Consider the following 20,326-nt stretch of genomic DNA (forward strand, 5'->3'; position numbering starts at 1 on the left):
GTTCCACATAAAGAGTTAGATTTTGGTACTTCGGCTCCAAAACCAATATTTTCTTTATACAGTTCCAACTCCAAATACTGCGCATTTCGATGCATCCCGCATAATTCATTACCTTATTCCAAAACCTTCAGTTTCAAATCTCGCGTCAGATTTTGACAGCTCTTCCCACAAAATCCACTGCCTTTAAGCTGAGATTTTCAGCTTCAATTTCGGTGTCAGATTTTGACACTTTTCCCCGCAATACCTGTTACCTTTCTGCAAAGTTTCAGAGAAAGTGCTGCAAATGAACTCCTTTTTGGAAGGCAATATACTCTGACACCTGACGCAGCGAGTCTCATAGCTGTATGAGGATCTGTCATTTCTGTGGAAATAGTTTCTCTCTACTGTCAAGCTTCCCATTTCTCTTCCAGCTTCCGTGATCGCTTCCTTTGGGCCCGGGTTAGCTAAGGCTTCCCATTCATTTATCAACCCAACCTCAGAGTCAAACCTGAGAGAGAAGGACGAGGGAGGACATCGAAAACCTTAAGAGCCCATGATTGTCGCTGAGTGGAGGCCTCTGAAAAATATAGTATTCTAATAATAATAATAATAATAATAATAATAATATTAATAATAATAATAATAATAATAATAATAATAATTATTATTATTATTATTATTATTAGAATATTATTTTTATTAGAATATATTTTTAATAAAAAAAATAATAATAATAATAATTATTATTATTATTATTATTATTATTATTATTATTATTATTATTATTATTATTATTATTATTATTCAGAAACTGAACCCTACTCATATGGAACAAACCCGCAGGGGCCACTGACTTGAAATCCAAGCTCCCAGAGAATATGGTGTTCATTAGAAAGAAGCAACAGAAAGCGGAGATTAAAGTTAACACTAAATCTAGGAAGATGAGAGCTGGGTGAAATGTAATTATAGAAAAGAATTTTCTCGACGCTAACCAACCGAGGAATCACAATGTGAACCTGTAGAATACATCACGCAACCTTTTATTTCTTGCTCCATAAGGCGACACCACACGAAGTACGATACGGGCATGAGAAAGGCCACAACATTTTACGTAAGACTTGTTAAAAACAATTAGGGTTTAACGCCACGAAAATATTCTTGAGATCTAAAACACAGAGTAACCGCATCTTCTGAGCACCTGGGAAAATTGATTACTGTAGTACGTAATGCCATATTAACTTTTACTTCGTAGGGACTTTGTGAAGCAAAAAAACTATTACTTCATGACTTTTATCAGGATGAATTACAAGACACAGACAAATAATAAAGGATATCGTGGTAATGAAAAAATGTTCAGAATCTTTGTGGCGCCTAGCAGCATGCAATGAAAAACACAGAAACCGTTGTGGTGGCGCACTGTGTGTCCATAGCTTTATACACAGAAATAGCCAGAAATGACGTGATGATAACCAAGGAGGGGAGGGAGAACTTAGCAACAGTGACGCACTATTGATCAACATTCAAAGAAGTCGCATTGTACGGCCAGCTTATCAAGGCATACATGTTAGGGATTTGTACGTAAATTGCTTTGATGATGAAGAAGCGGTTGATTGGCTAACAATTCTGTAAGAGAACAGCTAGCACTATCATAATTTTCATTGAAAAAAATCAGTTGATTGGATTAATTTTATAGGAGAACGTTTGGACCAAGCTGATCTAATTAGATTATATTATAATAATCTCTGAAAAAGATTTATATATACACACACATATATATATACAGTACATATATGTATATATATACATATAATTATATATATATACTGTATATATATGTATATATTTCTACATATATATACACAGTATATGAATGTATATATGTACATATTTATGCATATATATGTATACATGTATATGTATACATACATACATACATACATATATATATATATAATATATATATATATATATATATATATATATATATATATATAATTTTACCCATATAGCTACACACTGACAGAACCAGCTACCTAAAACCGTAGGAGTGGAGAAGGAGAGGCCTTATGCACTCTAAGCCCTGGTTGTGAGGCCAGGTACAAGTGGGCGTGGTTTTGGTCTCATCAGTTAAATTGGGTCGGCTAAATCTTGCGGTGAAGTCTAAATGAGGAAAGTCACCTTTCATCCAGATAACCTTCTATTCAATTCTAAGATCGGAGAAGTGTTGTGCAAAACTATAAAATGCCTCGTAGGGGTTAGTGCCGTCAGTGCATCGTGGTGTACTGTAGGCATTACCAAAGAGGGTTTATGGCGTCCGTTCGGCCCCTAAGTGCTCGTGCTTCTTTGCCATTTATTTTATACTCCATTCTTGCTCGATTGATACTCAACCTCTGTAACTGTTAATTCATATATACATATATATATATATATATATATATATATATATATATATATATATATATATATATATATATCCATCAGCATAAATCCCTTTGCCAACACCAAGAGTGTTTCCTCGAGAATAAAAGTAAAAAAAAAGAGGGGAAAGGACAAGGCAGAAAACAAAACAAAAACAAAAAGTTATTGGAAAGGAACCATAAAATGAACAATGGTAGATGTCCTGTCATATTTACCAAATCTCTTTCGAATATCTACAATAAAAGGAACATTGTACTTCTGCAAAAGGTTTAGCCGAGAAAGGATAAAATGTCTTTGACCTAGCGGTCTCGTTCTATAAATATATAATGTACACTCTCTCATGCACGCACACACACGCACATACACACACACACGAGCGCGCTCTCAAACCTTAAGACTGCAGAGAGAAACAACAGTACCTTTATCGACAGAAAACATGACCAGCCGATCAATTCTCTGACGTATTTCACCCGCCAAGGACATGGCAACCTTTAGCAACCTTTACCGCAGTACAGCTGCCATAAAGTAACGCACGAATCATTCATAAATAGAAGTCTTACCTAGAATTCTTCCCGATTTTATAGGCAAAGAAAAACTTGCACCCCCCCACCCACCCCATTAGCAGATAAGCTATGCCTGGAAAGCATGCTATAAAACATCGGCTTTACGTCGATCTAATATCGGTGATTGCAGTTGCTAAATAAAAAAATGATCCATTCATTCGTTCAGTTTTTTTTTACTGAGATCTTCAAAGCATTTTAAAACTTGCGGGTGACGTATATAATATATATATATATATATATATATATATATATATATATATATATATATATATATATATTTAGAGAGAGAGAGAGAGAGAGACCACAAACTGTAAAAGTTAAAATATACAGAAAAATCAGCTAAAATACGAAAGCCTTTTAATTCCTCCTGAAAGACAGCGGTCAAAATCTCACCAAGAAGGTCCTGCACCACACCTTCCTTACGTTGGTCTATTTATTAGCCTGTGACGAGACCTACCCATGCTATTCCCATGGCCATTATCCGCCCCACACCCCATGCTATACCACGGCCCTCCCCAGAAAAATCCCCAGTATTGACCCATATTCCCTATCGACATTCCCCACATTGCTAGACTTTAACTTACATCATCCCCAGCCCCCTGCCTTCCAACTTCTCCTCCTCCGCCCCTCAACCTTCCTGCCGAATCCTCTAATTCCTCCCTTCCCAGAAGAATCCATTCCCACCCCTTAACGAAAAATACAATAGAACCAGCCACCTTCGTTTCTAGGACAACAAGGACGGAAAAGAAAGAACGGAAATGCATTCTGCCGATATTCGACGGTCATAATAAGATTATATAATATTCCATTCTACCTCTCCCCTGCCCTGTAACCTCCCTCTCTGAGTCTCTCTCTCTCTCTCCCCTGCTCTTTTAGCGTCAGAATAGTGGCCAGAGAGAGAGAGAGACAGAGAGAGAGAGAGAGAGAGAGAGAGAGCAGGAAATGGTGTGTAATATTGTATATTTACATACATACATACATATATATATATATATATATATATATATATATATATATATATATATATATATATATATATATATATATGTCTGTGTGTATGTACATATACATACATACAGTATATATATATATATATATATATATATATATATATATATATATATATATATATATATGTGTGTGTATAAGTGTGTCTTTCTGTTCTTCTTCCCCCTATTCCAACGGTGAAATGTTCGTGCAGCGAGCGAGGACATTCGCATGTTGATTGTTCCTGGAAGACCCAGCGCCGCAATGCACAAGAAGAGCAGGGGGAAGATGGGTCTTGCTACTGTCGAAATGAAAGAGCAATCCTGTTTGCTTTCCGGTGACTTTAGCAATTACTTCTTGGCTCTTCCCAGATAACAAAAAAAAAAAAATCAAGAGTCGGCCCGCCAAGTATTGCGTCATCTTCAAACGGAATCTTTACCCGTCGTATCCGCCTTTCTTATTTTAAATTTCCTTACGTCTTGGTAGTTTCAAGACAGGGTCTCACTCTGATAAGAAAAAATGGGTCTCATTTGAACAAATGCTACATAAATGGGTCTTCATTAATTTTCAAAAATCAAAATGGGTCTCAATAATCGCAACGAAAAAACATAAAAAAATGGGTCTCACTAAAAAAAACAATTAAAAAGTCTAACTCTAAAACATAGAAAATGGGTTTCGCTGAAAAAAAAGGTCTTATTTAAAAAATAAAAAAAATGGGTCTCGATTAAAAATGTTTAAACATGTCTCAGTTACAAAGAACTTCATAGATGGGTCTCACTTTAAAAACAAATAAGTCTAACTTAAAAAAGTGGGATTCACTAAGAAAAGATAAGAAACTTCAAGACTGGGTCTCACTCAAAAAAAAAAAAAAAACCAGGAAAGTCTCTCGAAACTAAAAAAAAAAAAAAAAAGGAATGTCTCTCGAAACAAAAAAAGCAACAAATACTTAAAATCGAAAACAGAAATATTTTGACATCAAAAAAGAACTTTCCAGAATACGGCTCACTTAAAAAAGTGTGTAACAGGAATTAAGCAAGAAAAAAAAATAAAAGTCAAATATACAGTAAAGTTCATTCTGCCTTGTCCCTCATTTCTTATACCTGACATGTTCCACGATTCTGAACATACAAATGGCTTACTTGGCGTTCATGTGTCTTTACAAAATAAGCAAAGATTAATTACTGTGTAATACGGATGCTGACGTAGTTTACGAGGATTATCAAAGATCTAAACAAAGATTTTATATAACAGATGAGACAGATGATAATCAGGTGATAATAAACGTTTGAATTATGATATGTTTTAAGATGCTTTCTCGTTGTGTCCTGAATACATTGAGATCTTTTCAGATTTTTCAGATCAGGAAGGCCTAAAAGTTTATTAATAAAAAAAATACTGGACAAAGCAAGCCACAAAAATATCATATGTATATATATATACATATATATATGTGTGTATATATTGTATATAGGCTATATACATATATGTATATATATATATATATATATATATATATATATATATATATATATATATATATATATATAGAGAGAGAGAGAGAGAGAGAGAGAGAGAGAGAGAGACTCTGTGATCAATAAATAGCATATTTAAGTACACAATCATGGAAAAATTACTATTTCCTTCTGATGGCATATTAATGGAAGAAGAGGGTAAAAGAAAAACCCAATAAAGGAACACACTGGAAACAAAACATCCATGTTACCTTCAGTTGGCCTTGAGAGAGAGAGAGAGAGAGAGAGAGAGAGAGAGAGAGAGAGAGAATCTATGCAGCGTGGCCAGTTACCAGGCAACTTAATAAAGAGACACTAAGAAATAATTACGATCATGACTGAATTATCAAGGGAACGCAGAAATGAAAACTTATGCACTGACAGGTTCATGTAACTGCTTACATTATCAAGGGCACCGTATACGAAAGGATTGCGTCTTGTGGCCTAGGTTGACAAAATAAAAACACAAAAGGAAGAAAGAAACCAAGGAAGGGAGAAAAAAAAAAAGAAACGTCAAAGGTACTTCAGTGAAAAATACCCCTACCTGCAGTTGCATGACGGATGACTCCCAGGGGAGACTGTGATAATAAAATGCCACTTACACGAAGACACCTGGCCTACAATTGCCGCACCTCCGCCTACGAACTATCGGAGACCTAACATTCCGGATGGCTAATCAAAAACCCCCCTCCAGTACCTAACTAACCCCCACCTAACCATTCCCAGAACCTAATTAATCAAGCTGCAGACCCCACAACTTCCTGTCAGTCGGTAACTAATCAAACAAGGAAAGCTACTCCCAAGTAGCTTACCGAGCTTAACGAAGGGCAACTTTCAGGTAGAGACGTATCTCTCAGTACTTAACTAACCAAAGCCTACCTCTAAAAAAACCAGATAATCACATTACCCCTTTCATTAGCTGGATAACTTAGCAAGGACATTTCTGGGAACAGACCAAATGAGGACAGACAGCAGGCCCTCGTAATAAACTCAGAAGAAATCAGGACTGTAGAATCTAGGCCAAAGCCCAAGCGCTGGGACCTGTGAGGTCATTCAGCGCTGAAACGGATACTGACAGTAATAAGGGTTTAAAGGTGTAACAGGAGAAAAACCTCGCAGTTGCACTGTTAAACAATTGTTAGGAGAGGGTGGAAAGTAAGATGAAGAGAGAGAAAATGAACGGAGATTCAGTGAAACGAATGACAGGGGTTGCAGCTAGGGGTCGAAGGGACGCTGCAAAAAGCCTTAAATAATGCCCACAATGCACCACATGAGGTGCATTGACGGCACCTCCCCCCTACGGGACAGAAGAACGCAGGAAACACAAGAATACAAGAAGCCCCATACCTACAGAAGAGGTAATAAATTACGTTCTCCTCTCGTGGATAAAAGGGACAGCCGAGAAAACAGGAACGCTGCATTGCTGCACGCGCGCATGCACGCACTCACGCAAGCAAGCGCGCTCCCTGTTAAAATTTGCTCAGCCACCATCTCTCGACTCTGCTGCACCTGGGAACTCGACGCTTATGACCCGAGCAGGAGCCAGTGCTACTTAACAACCCGCACCGATGAGATACTTAGGGAAAATTAAAACTCCCCTAATCACCCATAAAAAACCCGAAGCGTATACCCCCATCTACCCCACACCTAAGGGGAAACCCCCCACAATCCTCGTCCACTCCTTCGACGGGGATACGTAAACCCCTAGAGGTACCCCAACACCGTCCAATCCCATGGCTGGATACGGTAAACGAGCGCTTTGATGGCCGTGTTAGCAACGTTTACCGGCGCACGTTTAAAGGCAAATGGGAGACGTTTAAGGAGGATCGGAGAGGGGAAGTAGGGAGGCGGGTGGTAGAGGGGTAGGCATAGGCGAGGAGAAGAAAAGTTTGCTTGGGCAATCTCTACATGGCGCTGACTCCCCATTTCTATTGGTTATTGGGCTTGATGTAAGAAAACCCATTTGCATGGGGGTAAATTTGAATAAGCGCTTTAATGAGAGAGAGAGAGAGAGAGAGAGAGAGAGAGAGAGAGAGAGAGAGAGACTCTGAAATGAATCATGATTGACAATGCATTTTCGAAGAAAAAAGTTCATAGAAAGGAATCCTTTGGTAGCAATGAACTGGACATTTACTGATGAAGGCTGCTCTTGAAATGTTAACTAAATATGAAGACTGACATAATATAAGCACTATTCATACTATTTGTCCAAGTAATTCACAGAAGCAAGAAAAAAAAAAAACATGGAAAGAGGCACAAGTGAGTTTACTCTCACCTTTCGATTTCAAACACACCCACACACACACACACACAATACACACACACACACACACAGCAGAGAGAGAGAGAGAGAGAGAGAGAGAGAGAGAGAGAGAGAGAGAGAGAGAGAGAGAGAGAGAGAATGTCATTGTATTCTAGAGAAAAAATAAATGTACAGGAGAGAGTTGGCCGTGTGCAAAACAGAAGGCTCGGGGAGGATGAGCGAGATACATCATCATGTATAAAAAGAAAAAAAAGAGAGACATACAGAAAGAAACGGGCTTAGTATACAAGAAGGAGAGAGAGAGAGAGAGAGAGAGAGAGAGAGAGAAATTACAAGTTCCCGAACCCAAAGCTTTTATGCCTCATCGAGAGTGACACAAGGCAGCCGTTGTGTCAAACCTTTCCCTCGGCCTCAAGACGAACAAGTTGTGACAGAGTTAATTGATTAATTCGATAATTAGATGTAACGGCGGGAAGCGACTGAAATAAAGGAGATAGGTTTTCATTCCTTCTCAGCATGAGAGAGAGAGAGAGAGAGAGAGAGAGAGAGAGAGAGAGAGAGAGAGAGAGAGAGAAATGGAGGCGAAAGGATTCAGTAATGAGTTATTTAATGTAATGAGGAAAAAGACACTTGCTCTACTTACAGTATATATCACATTAAAATGTCTTTAGTAACACTGTATAATTTTATTTCTCATATGTATACAAACACACACACACACACTATCATCATTTACACATATATATATATATATATATATATATATATATATATATATATATATATATATATATATATATTTTTTTTTTTTTTTTTTTTTTTTTCCTTTCTGAAATGTTGGTGGTGGGGAGGTACTGCTGGTGTACCAACTGGGTGCAGCTATCTATGTGTATCTCGGCAAGTCTAGGACAAGGCTGCAAGTACCCCTATCCCATACTGTTCGCCTTGACCCCTGCAGACGCCGCTACCCGTTTACTAGTGGCTGCACTTGTAGGCCAAGTGCAAACATCGAACCTGGCAGAATGAGTCCAGAAATTGACATATAGCCATGAGACCAGTTACACACACACACACATATATATATACATATATATGTATAATATATATATATATATATATATATATATATATATATATATATATATATATATATATATATATACATATACATATGTGTGTATTTATGTTTATGGGGTGTATATTTTCACATATACCTTTTTGACCAGTGCTGTGAATTCATGGTGCTACTACTACTACTACTACTACTACTACTACTACAGAATGATACGGAAACAAAAGCTAAAAACAATCGACTTCACAGGCCAGAGAGATTAATCACAATTCAACAAGAGTGAAGAAGAGAAAGCGCTGGCCTGGGAAAAACTTCTCGAACGCGATTTGCAAGCCAATATATACTAAGAATAAAAATCAAGAAGCAAACTACAAGCCTTTGTGGTGGTCTTTTATAAATGCGAAAACTTTGGACAACTGAGGAACAGAGAGAAGTACGAAAAACAATTTGCACACACACACATAAATATATACACACTGATTATAATTCTATATTTTATAAAACGACATCCCATCAGCGATTTGAAAGATACACGATTTAAAATTTTAAAATCAGTTCACACAAACCCGGAGTGAATATACACACACACATACACACATGCATATATATACATATATATATATATATATATATATATATATATATATATATATATATATTTTATATGACATCCTGTCAACGATTTGAAAGATACACGAAGATTTAACATTTTGAAATCAGTTCACACAAACCCGGAGTGAAGAATTTTGTTTATCTTCTTTCTTCTGTTCCTTGAAACAGCAACTATCAGCTCTGTAGAGCAAGTCAGTCTCACGTGGGCTAAGTGCACGCAAAAAACCTTGAAATAATTCCATGTAAATGCTTCTGCCCCGTCTAATAGTCCTAATTCATATTACCCACATGGCCTGACGACATTCGACATGATTTGATTGCTGGTTTCTTACAAAGCAACAGCAAGTGCTGGCACAAGGCCTCTCCAGTCTAAAAAATAAATAAATGAATAAATATTACTGTGCGGCATTAAAGCATAAGAACGCAAAGACTACATAAATATATCTGAAACCCAATGGACATGACCCACAGCCATCCGATTATAACCCAACATCATTCAAAATTCAAAAAAAATAATACAAAATTTTCCCCTCTTAAATATATGACCAAAATTCTTCCGAATTAACTGAATACAACGTAAGACATAACCGTAGTCATATATGTTTAACCCAGCGTTATCAAAACCTGATTGAATTCAACACACACTTATTCCATTGCGAACATATTTAACCCAACTTCATTCGAACTCCTCTAAATAAAACTCAGTGCTATCGCAACCACAACAGACATAGCCCAATGGTATATGAGGCCAACACACACACACACACACACATGTCAATACACACACACACACACACATATATATATATGAGAGTATATATATATATATATATATATATATATATATATATATAATGTAATTACTAATATACCCAACCTGAAGTTATTACAACCCATTATAATCCAACTATCCGAAAAGTAACCCATCTGTCCCACAAATGGCCTATCTGCCAAACAAAGACTACAATCCAGCGTTATCCAGATCCTACGCAACCCATAACCGTATAATGTATCATTGTTCAAACTAAAATAGCACGAGCCATCGATATCTGAACCCCAATTATACAACCAAACGATATCCATTACTTGCAAACTGTGATCTCCGTGAAAAAGGAATAAAGAAATCGTGCGTGTAGTCTCACACATCAGAATGCAAATGTAGGTCTATCTGCGGGCCTACACTGAGGAACACATGGAAGAAGTCTATCGGTAGTCCCCTGCACCAGAATATTATGAAATAGATCTATAGAAAATGCATAAGTTAGATCTACATGTAGACCTATGCAACAGATACAACTGAAAATATCTATATATCCCCATTTTTTAAACTTTTTTTTTTTTGCTACAAACTGACAGGAATAATGGACAAAAGTTATATCATCAGCACTGAAATTAATAAAATCTTCAAAATGTTGCCGTCTAGATGTAATAAAATGTATACAGAGAACTTCCGAGAGCCCACTCAGCTCCATTATCAATATTAATGAGAGCTGAACGGGCTATCAAAGATCTCTGTATACATTATTATTGTGGAACGAGTCAGCAAGGCAAGCTTCCATCACAAGTAACGCACGTACTATATGAAAAGAGAAAAACTAAGCCAGTGGAAGGGCAATAAAATGAAAATAAACTAATACATTTGGAGACATCAACATAGTTACGGTGTAAGTATATAGCGTGTAGAAATACACGCCATTTTAACAGCTTCAGAAATTTATTTCCTGTAATTATAAAGCTTATAACTTACAACTGTTCTTGTCGGTCTACTGATAAGAGATTATTATCATTTACTTTTGCAACTCGATCTTCAGCACAGTGATGACAGAAATATATTTAGTATCTTTCCTCTGAGAGAGAGAGAGAGAGAGAGAGAGAGAGAGAGAGAGAGAGAGAGAGAGAGAGAGAGAGAGAGAGAGCTCTTCATCAAACTACGAAAGGAAGAGAACATTTTGGTGTCCACACCTGTTCAAATCTTCCATTGCATCATGAAATCTATTTCACCGACACCGAAGTCCTGAGAGAGAGAGAGAGAGAGAGAGAGAGAGAGAGAGAGAGAGAGAGAGAGAGAGAGAGAGAGAGAGATGGCAGTTCTTCATAAAACTAGGAAAGGAAGAGAACATTTTGGTGTCCTTCACACCTGTTCAAATCTTCCATGGCATCATTAAATCTATTTTACCGAAGTCGAGAGAGAGAGAGAGAGAGAGAGAGAGAGAGAGAGAGAGAGAGAGAGAGAGAGAGAGGTCCATCAATCATAAATTAACAAATGAACCCTTTGCTATGGTTTTTGTGATCACGAAAGTATGTCTAATTTGTCTTAGGAAGGGTCTTCATCACAAAGGTGCATAAGGGCATTGTAGCTTTAAACCCACCACCAATATCGGTCGGAAACAGATAAATTTGAGCGTGTCACGAGCAAAACCTTTCACCAAATCTAATCTACAGTTCAGAAACCAGTATTAAAAAATACCATCTACCTGAAACTGAAAGAAATAGTCAACAATTTAATGAAAAGCATCAGCATCCTTCTAGCTAGACGACTTTCCCTAGGCATCATCATCAGCTCTTCTTCTCCCAACCACCATCTTCATTCAAAGACCATCTCACTCTCTCTCTCTCCCTCACTTTATCTCTGCTTTTCGCAGCATCGCCAGGCGTGAAGATATGTCCTTGCCATTTCTTCGTGACGATATCATTCTATTTGTTTGGGGGTGTTAAAGGGGGCTGTAAATTATCATGCGAAATCCTCCTCTCCAATTGGCGATCCCCACCATCAGCTGTAAGGCCACATCTAGCAGACGACACACAAAACACGTCCGCACACAGGTTTAAAACAGATATCTTGTTTGAGCCTTCGGAGGGCCTGATAACGCTTAGATCGAACTCACTTCAACACTTCGTGACCGAAATGATCCGAATGTATGCAAAAGCGACGCTTAATAGCACTCACCATTGAGAGGCATGGTTATTTCGAGGAGCTGACAACTTACATCCCTACATCACAACCTCACTGACAAGACTGACCTGCTGCGCCTGCCATCTGTTGGTTGAAATCCTCACTAAGGGGCCCCACAGACCTGCGCCACATACTAAGCACAAAGGCCCATGTTATGGATTTTCTAGTAGTACTATTCACCTAATAACTCCTCTTCTAGGAAATGTCATCTTTTTGAATGGAATGCCCATCTTTCTTCGTGAAGAACATGCTGCCGGGGAAAAATATATCTTGATGGCATTTTTAAAAGCCAGTAGTTGCACGTATATGGATTTTCTTGCATCTCTTCTCAGTGACCCGATGTCGTTTGCGTGTGCGTGCGTGGATGCGAGTGAGTGCGTGCGTGCGTGCCTCTATTTGCTTTCTCCGCTTCCTGTGAATGTCAAGATTTTTTCCCACAATCCACGTCGAAAATCATTGAGAAGTGCATTAGTGAATGAATTTATTTCCCCATATGTGCGAACGACATTTCGTTAATTGTCGAGCATTCCCTTGCACAACCTTTTAGCTGGGTGGGATTATTAATTAGGATAGCATCATTAGTAAACATATTATTTCAGTTCTTGCAAATCGAATGGCTACATCATTCTCCAATCTTCGTCAGGTAGAAACAACAAACGCAAGGGAGTTTTAGGTTCATGTCTATCTAAATTTAATCTGATTCTCAGTACCACATAAATATCAAGGGAATTATAGGGGTAGAAAGATTTCTTTTATTCATTTTGTAAGTCTAGAGATATGAACATTTTCACGCTTGTTGAGAAACCGAAAACCTGTGCTTTCCCGGCGCCAACCCCTCCAGAAGAAAAAGTCCTACTAGTGTTATAAATATATATATATGAATATATATAAATATATATATATACGTACGTATGTATATATATACATATGTATGTATACATATATATATATATATGTGTGTGTGTGTGTGTGCGTGTGTGAAACAGACGTTATTTAGCCTTTTTATCACCTTTTCCTTGAAATAATCTCTTTTTCAATGGAATCCATCCTTACGAAACACCTTCGAAGCTGAATAGGTAATATGACAATACGAAAAAGCTCTTTTATTTCCGTCCCTTATAAAATTACGGGAGACAAGGCAAAGGATGAATTTCTTGGAGCAGCTCCTTCAGTTATTCATTCGGCTTCCAAGAAAATTATATCAGGTGGTTAGGATGCATTGAAGACGGAATACTTGGAGGAGGGAAATGGTCGAAAGCTTTTTAATTACGTCTGTCTAATGGACGATATAATGAGGACACACCTTTCCGTTCATTTGTTCATTTCAAATTTTCATTCAAGATTTTCACGTTCGGAAAGCATGTCTAAAAAAAATCATATGAGGAAATAAACTGGTTGAGAAGATATTGCTGAAGTTGACCAACAGATTGTATATATATATATATATATATATATATATATATATATATATATATATATATGTGTGTGTGTGTGTGTGTGTGTGTGTGTGTATGCTATACATATATACAAAGATATATATACACACACGTATATATATATATATATATATATATATTTTTTGTATATACATTTTATATAAATATGTACATATATAAACACAGTGGCGCAGTGGTCTGATCATCGGCTATCAGTCGAGAGCACTGGGGTTCAAATTCCGCCGCTTACTGATGGCTCAGATCATGCCACTGCAAAAATCCGGCAGCCCGTCAACCTACCAGTCCGAAAAAACCCCGAGAGGTTCAGTAGGAGAATAGGTATCAGCCCTCGGGCTGGGGAGTTTAACGAACAGTGGGCCTAACGATACACTGGCCACGCGTCATAGGCATTGGGACCTGTCCCTCCCCTGGCTGTCGGCCTAAGAAACAGGAGATCAGCGCCTGCCCTATGAGCCTACAGAGCCCCAGGAGGACTTTTAATATATATATATATGTCTATATATACATATAATATGTCCCAAGGGAAGTTTATTGGAGTGAGGTTGCTAACCCTTATCCCTTATATTTCTCCAGAGATAGCCCATTTATCCGTCCAGGCGTCCCTCGCTTGGTAGCCTAAAATGCTACCGGTCACACCACAAAGCTCATTTTAGATACTGTATCCTTTCTCCATAAGGTGTGCCCTTCACCTGAGCTAAAGGAGAGGACACAGCTCCATGGAAATTAGCAACTCCCGGACTATATCGTTTGGTGACTATTTTTGTTTGATCTAATGTTTGGTCTGAATCTCTCCCCTCCCCTAGTTCCTCGTTGGACGAGTCGGTAGAGTTTTCGGCTAGCACTCTGCTAGGCCCGAGTTCGCTTCTCCGACCGGCCAATGAAGAATTAGAGGAATTTATTTCTGGTGATAGAAATTCATTTCTCGGTATAATGTGGTTCGGATTCCACAATAAGCTGTAGGTCCCGTTGCTAGGTAACCAATTGGTTCTTAGCCACGGAAAATAAGTCTAATCCTTCGGGCCAGCCCTAGGAGAGCTGTTAATCAAGCTCAGTGGTCTGGTTAAACTAAGGTACACTTTTTTTTACTCCTTCCCCTCACTTCCGTGTTCCCAAGTCAATCGGTCCCTTCTTTTTCTCGTCTGTTTTAAGCCTAGAATAGATATGGGCTGCCCATATCATCCGCAAAAAAGAAAAAAGTGGCACTCATGTTGGTAATTGATAAAAAAAAGTCCATTCCAGAAATTTGACAAATTCTGTGTCATGTCTGGTCTAAAGAAAGAGGAGTTACCCTTTTATTTTATAGTGTACATTCTGATATGAAATACATTTGTGTGTGTGTGTGCGCGGGCGCACGTGTTTTTTTTTTTTTTTGTGTGTATGAAATAAATTTTATTCAAGCATTGCTTTAGGCGGAAATCTGGAAATAGGCTATTCTATTTCTTTACGTAATTCGATCCTAAACAGCTCAAAGTATTGCTTTACAATCTGATTCACAGACATCGCATTTCTCTTAAAGTTGTGAAACTGTTTGATCAATTAATTCTACTATTGAAAGATAAAGTATATATAGTCTCCCGATTTTACTCAGTATTACCAGCAACATTTGTTTATTGCGGCTCAGTCAGCGGTGTACAGTATGTTCGTAAACCTGTTGTGAAGATTATATTATTCTACATTTACATTTACAGACTCTGGAAGGAAAAAGCGAAACTTAAGACAAATCTGAAATTAAAGAACAAAATAAATACTAGATGCTAAGCAAACATCGGAAATAAGGACAAAAATGGAAGTTAAAAAGATGGAAGAGGAAAACATTGTAATCTATGAACAAAGTAATTGGAAAAGAAAACCCATGATTTAGCTTTTTAACAACAAACAGTAGCCTACCTCTCTCATGATCTCTTTGTGCCAGCATTTTTTTACTTATACGTCAGTCTCATTTATAATGCTGAACTTCGTACTTTCCAGGATTACAGTGAAAACAGAAAAGAATTTCCTCATAATAAAACGTGCCATCGGTACTGGAGGGTTAGCGCAATGTTTGTTGTATAAGATTTAATCTACTCGTCTTCAACTTGGCGAAAACATCGATCATTCCTCTCAAACCTAGGAAAGAACGGAACCTGGTGATCACTTCTCCAACAAAACTGTTCATAACACCCTTAATTTATCTCAAGGAATTCAATAACACTGTTGACAAGCTCCTCACCGTAGAAGCCTTCAGGTAGTCTTTAACATTGTCACTGCCAATCAAATTTTCAAAAACATGTACAACTTACAGCCGAACTCACTTCGCTAACTTTTTGCCTATGATAATCATGCGTTCTAGGTTTTATAAACACATTTCTCTATCTCTTGCCTCTTTGGTGGTTCTCTTCTTTTCGTCCCTTCTAAGAGTGCAGGATCTCTAAGTCTCCAGTTCAACAATAGTGCACAATTAGTTTATCCGCATTTCTGTTGTATGTATATATGGTACAGTCCTGAATAACCACCAAGACAATCCAGAATATCTCTACCTTTTTTTTTATAATTCTAACAACTAATATATATGACACTAATTACCTTACTTCATAGAGGGGCGATATTAATTAGAGATCTAATGTTTCCACATTTGAGATATATACAGATTAGAATACAAAATTCTTTACTTCAACTACAATAGACACCAGATGAATATATTGTACGGTAATGAATAAATTACTTGTAATCAAATGACATTTTCTCATTAATGATTAAGTTGGGGGGGAAGCACAGTATAGTATCGTGCTGAAACAGGAGTTTAAACATGGCTGCTTGACGTCGAATGCTGCGTCTGAAGATCGCTACTCATGTCATTGACTATGATTTTGTTCCTGAATACTGTGTTCCTCTCCTGCTTTTTTCTCTCTCAGAAAAGAAATCCTAAACTTTACTAGTTCAGACACACAGGAAACACATTATTTATTAGCAACTTCATCTCTTCAACAACGTTATGCTCATTATTGCAAAAATCCAAATGTAACAACATCCGGTATCTCGATGTATTAAGAAACTGAAGTATTTCCACTATTTTTCTCTCCTAAACTCGCTGTCATCATTATGGGGATCTCTAAATAAAATCGTAAATTTGAAATCATCGTATGCAGTTACGGTTTCGACTCCCTCAAAACTTAACAGGGAAAGGTGTCTACACCTGTAGTGTCTGGCAACAATGTTGATTTCGATTATTAACATCGCGCTTCTCTCTGCATCGCGTGGTATTGTAGCCACGTGGTCTTGTAAATGGTTTGCAAACCCGTAAAGGTTTGTGTTATGTGCTGTACAGTCATATAATTCGTCAATAAACTTTCATTCCGCGAAAATTGTAAGTTATGACAACTTTAAATAGGTTGTAGGCTAAATTAGGTGATTATAAATTTGACATATTCCTAGGCTTTGCTGGTAAAGGCTGATAAACACCAAAAGATGTTTTCATTCGCCCTCCCACCTTTTTTACTTCTCTGAGCACCCTATACAATTCTGGTTAATTTGTAATGATAAGAGTATGATACTTGGTTGTCCAGCCAAGTAATAGGGTTAAATTTTACTTCAAACGATCATCTCGTATTTTGTTGGTTCATAAAATTTAAACCGTTTAGGCCCTACGATAAGTCTGTTTATCAAATCCACATATCTTTGACATGAAAATATAATTTTTCATTCTTTTATGTGTGCTTTGAATGTTTCGGATGTCTGTTTCATTTGCAAGTTGCCTAACCATCAACACCTGACTTGACCTCACCTAACCTAACCAACCACACCTGACCTGACCTAACCTAAGGTACTAGGTCTCTACCCTAGTGCTTGATATTGTGTGGTTGGTTAGGTCATTTGCAAAAGAAACGAACGTCAAAAAAGTTCAAAGCACACATTTAAACAAAGAAAACATTTTCAAGCCAAAAATAATTAAATTTGATCAAGAGGCCTACAAATGCTTAAGTTTATGAACCACCACATAAGTAGTTTAAACAAAATACATGGATTAGGCCTATATATATGTTTATGACCAGGGTAATTCTAAGCCGGCTGTCCGCGGTGAGCTAGACTATGGCAATACTGACGTTTTTTTGTTATTTTACTTGTTTTACAAGAATTTTAAAGTAATATTTTGTCGTAATGCTGTAACTGCTGTCATTGACCTTGAAGACTAAGCAACTTGAATTGCCTAACGCAGGGTAGGTCTAAGCCAGCATTCCGCGGCAAGCCCCCACCCTCCATAGCTAATAATGGCAAAATTGCGTAACCAGTAAACACCTAAAATACCAACATACAACGCACCCCAGAGGTGGTTACTGGTTACAATTTTGCCATTAGCTATGGAGGTGGGGGGCGGGCTTGCCACGAATGGCCGGCTTAGACTGACCCTGCGTTAGGTAATTCATGTCGTGTAGTCTTCAAAGGTCAACCACAGTTTAGTTACAACCGGGCTTAATAAAATATTACTTTAAATTTTGTAAAGCAAGTAAAATAACATAGAAAAACGCCAATTGCCACAGTCTAGCTTCATCAAGTGACAGCCGGCTTAGAATTACCATGACCAGTATTATCCAAAAATATTAATGAAAACTGACTAAACTAACCTAGGGTGCTGGGTCTTCACATGATTGGTGGTTGACACCCCCAACATGATCTGGAGGCTGTAACTTTTACAGTAAAATGCTAATATTTTACTTCATGAACAAATGGTAAAACTGCATACTACCACGGTCTAATTTCTTCCAGTCTCTTACTGAAATATTTACCTCATTTTGTTTGTGCTTTTGTTTGTGCTTTTGTTTGTCCTTTTTTTTATGTATAAGCCTATGATATTTACCATCTTATGTTTATGTTTTTATGCTTATCTCAGTGGGGCTGGTACTAAACATGGCTCCCATTTTGCACTTAAACTGGTACACTGGTTACCAAACTAGAGGGGCATGGTAGTAGTGTACAATTTGACCAAATATACCTTTTCTTAACTTAATCTAATCTAAATTAAGTTGCCCCACCATTCTTACCTGACTTAAAGCACCCTAAATCATTAGAGTGAAATACAGAAATTATTCTCAACCTAACCTTGCACACTGCATCCTAATTACTAAGGGGGCTACCCTTCACCTCCCCTGTACGGTTCTTACTTTAAGGTTGGGAGTTTACAGAAAGAAGGCTGTTTTCCTTCCATCCTATTTCTGGTTACTGACTTCATGGCAGAGAGACTTCAGTTGGATGGAGCCTTTTTACTTATTCAGTTTGGCATATGAAATATCCCTTTTTATGATCTCTAGCACTTTTTACACACAAGGCAGCATCAGTTAAACCGTTTGAAGTCTGAAAAGATATTGGTACTTGAGCATAAAAATTAATGGAGTTTTCATTGTTTGAAAATGGTAGGTAATTACCTCATAAAAGGTAAACAATAAAGCTCAACAATTCAGACGAGAGCTTGTGCATAGTGCATGCACTCCAAGTGGCTACTAGCCTAGGCTACTCTCAAATAGTGTTGAAGAACTTACAGAACACCTTGAAAATAACAACAACAATGAACTTGGATGATGGAGTTCTTTGTAGTATCAGTAAATGTGTGATATTAATCACTTGTTCCCTTTATTTTCTATGGAATAGATTAAAAATGACGATTGTTCAGCCATTTCTGATGCTGAGTACTGTGTTGGCAAAAAATTACAGTATATATCATTGGGCTGACAACGAAATGTTTATTCAAGGTTTTTGATGCAATTTAAGTAAGCAGTTTTGGAGTTCTGAACAACTCAAATTTGTTGCAAAGTATAGTCATGAATGAAAAAATGTAGTTTTCAACATTAATGATGAAAATTCAATAAATTAGGCTACATAAAAAAATATTGGAAAACCCATATTCAGATGTTCAGTTTTGGAGGACTACAGTGGAAGTAAAGGTCTCTGGATGAGGGGATACAAAAACAAAATACAAGGCTGTACCTAACTTTACCTTCCCTAACTTAACCTAACCCATGATGCCATGTCCCAATCAGTCAGTGAGTACTGTCCCCTCAAATATAGTATAGGAGGCCTTGTTTCACAAGGAGCTATGTCCTTCCCCTAGCACCATGGGCATTGGAGCCTATGAAAGGGAAACTCATATCTGAATTCCCAACCTGTCCTATGGGGTGAACATAAAGTAGGTCTTATTGTTTGAAATGAACGTTAATACTGTAGCCTATACAGTATGCTAACTGGTAAGCTTTTTGGTCCTTGTACTCTTATTATGCCATGTAGGCTATCTTAGCATTGTTACTTTCAATGAAATACAAACCTTTACCCTTTAAATAGCGTATTCATGTTACAAACTGGAAACAGTCACTGAAGCTTGGTAACAAGTTGGGTAATTGGTGGTAGGTAGGAGAGTGGCAGGCCACTGCCCAGTCACCTGTTGGTAACCCATCACCTTTTCTATAGCTGTTAGATCAAGAGGCCAGTTATTTTTTTTGTGAGGTGGTAGTTTTCAACTGTGTTGTGAAACTTGACATATTGTTTA

General features: G+C 37.5%; 1 protein-coding gene and 1 long non-coding RNA gene across 11 annotated transcripts in view; one reads left to right on the forward strand and one right to left on the reverse strand.

Annotated features, from left to right (window-relative positions):
• Window positions 1-12,431, reverse strand: part of LOC136833353 (protein FAM135A) — a 302,262-nt gene extending 289,831 nt beyond the window's left edge. For all 10 annotated transcript variants that reach the window (XM_067095379.1, XM_067095378.1, XM_067095377.1 and 7 more), the window contains exon 1: window positions 12,353-12,431. The gene's annotated coding sequence lies outside the window, so the exon portion shown is untranslated. The remainder of the gene's footprint in view (window positions 1-12,352) is intronic.
• Window positions 12,432-17,020: 4,589 nt separating this feature from the next.
• The window catches only part of LOC136833355 (uncharacterized), a 31,371-nt gene continuing 28,065 nt past the window's right edge, over window positions 17,021-20,326 (forward strand). Inside the window, exon 1 of the long non-coding RNA XR_010851447.1 lies at window positions 17,021-17,158. This is a non-coding gene — a long non-coding RNA (uncharacterized lncRNA). The remainder of the gene's footprint in view (window positions 17,159-20,326) is intronic.

Source organism: Macrobrachium rosenbergii, chromosome 51 (assembly GCF_040412425.1).
Source record: "Macrobrachium rosenbergii isolate ZJJX-2024 chromosome 51, ASM4041242v1, whole genome shotgun sequence".
Classification (NCBI taxonomy): Eukaryota; Metazoa; Arthropoda; class Malacostraca; order Decapoda; family Palaemonidae; genus Macrobrachium; species Macrobrachium rosenbergii.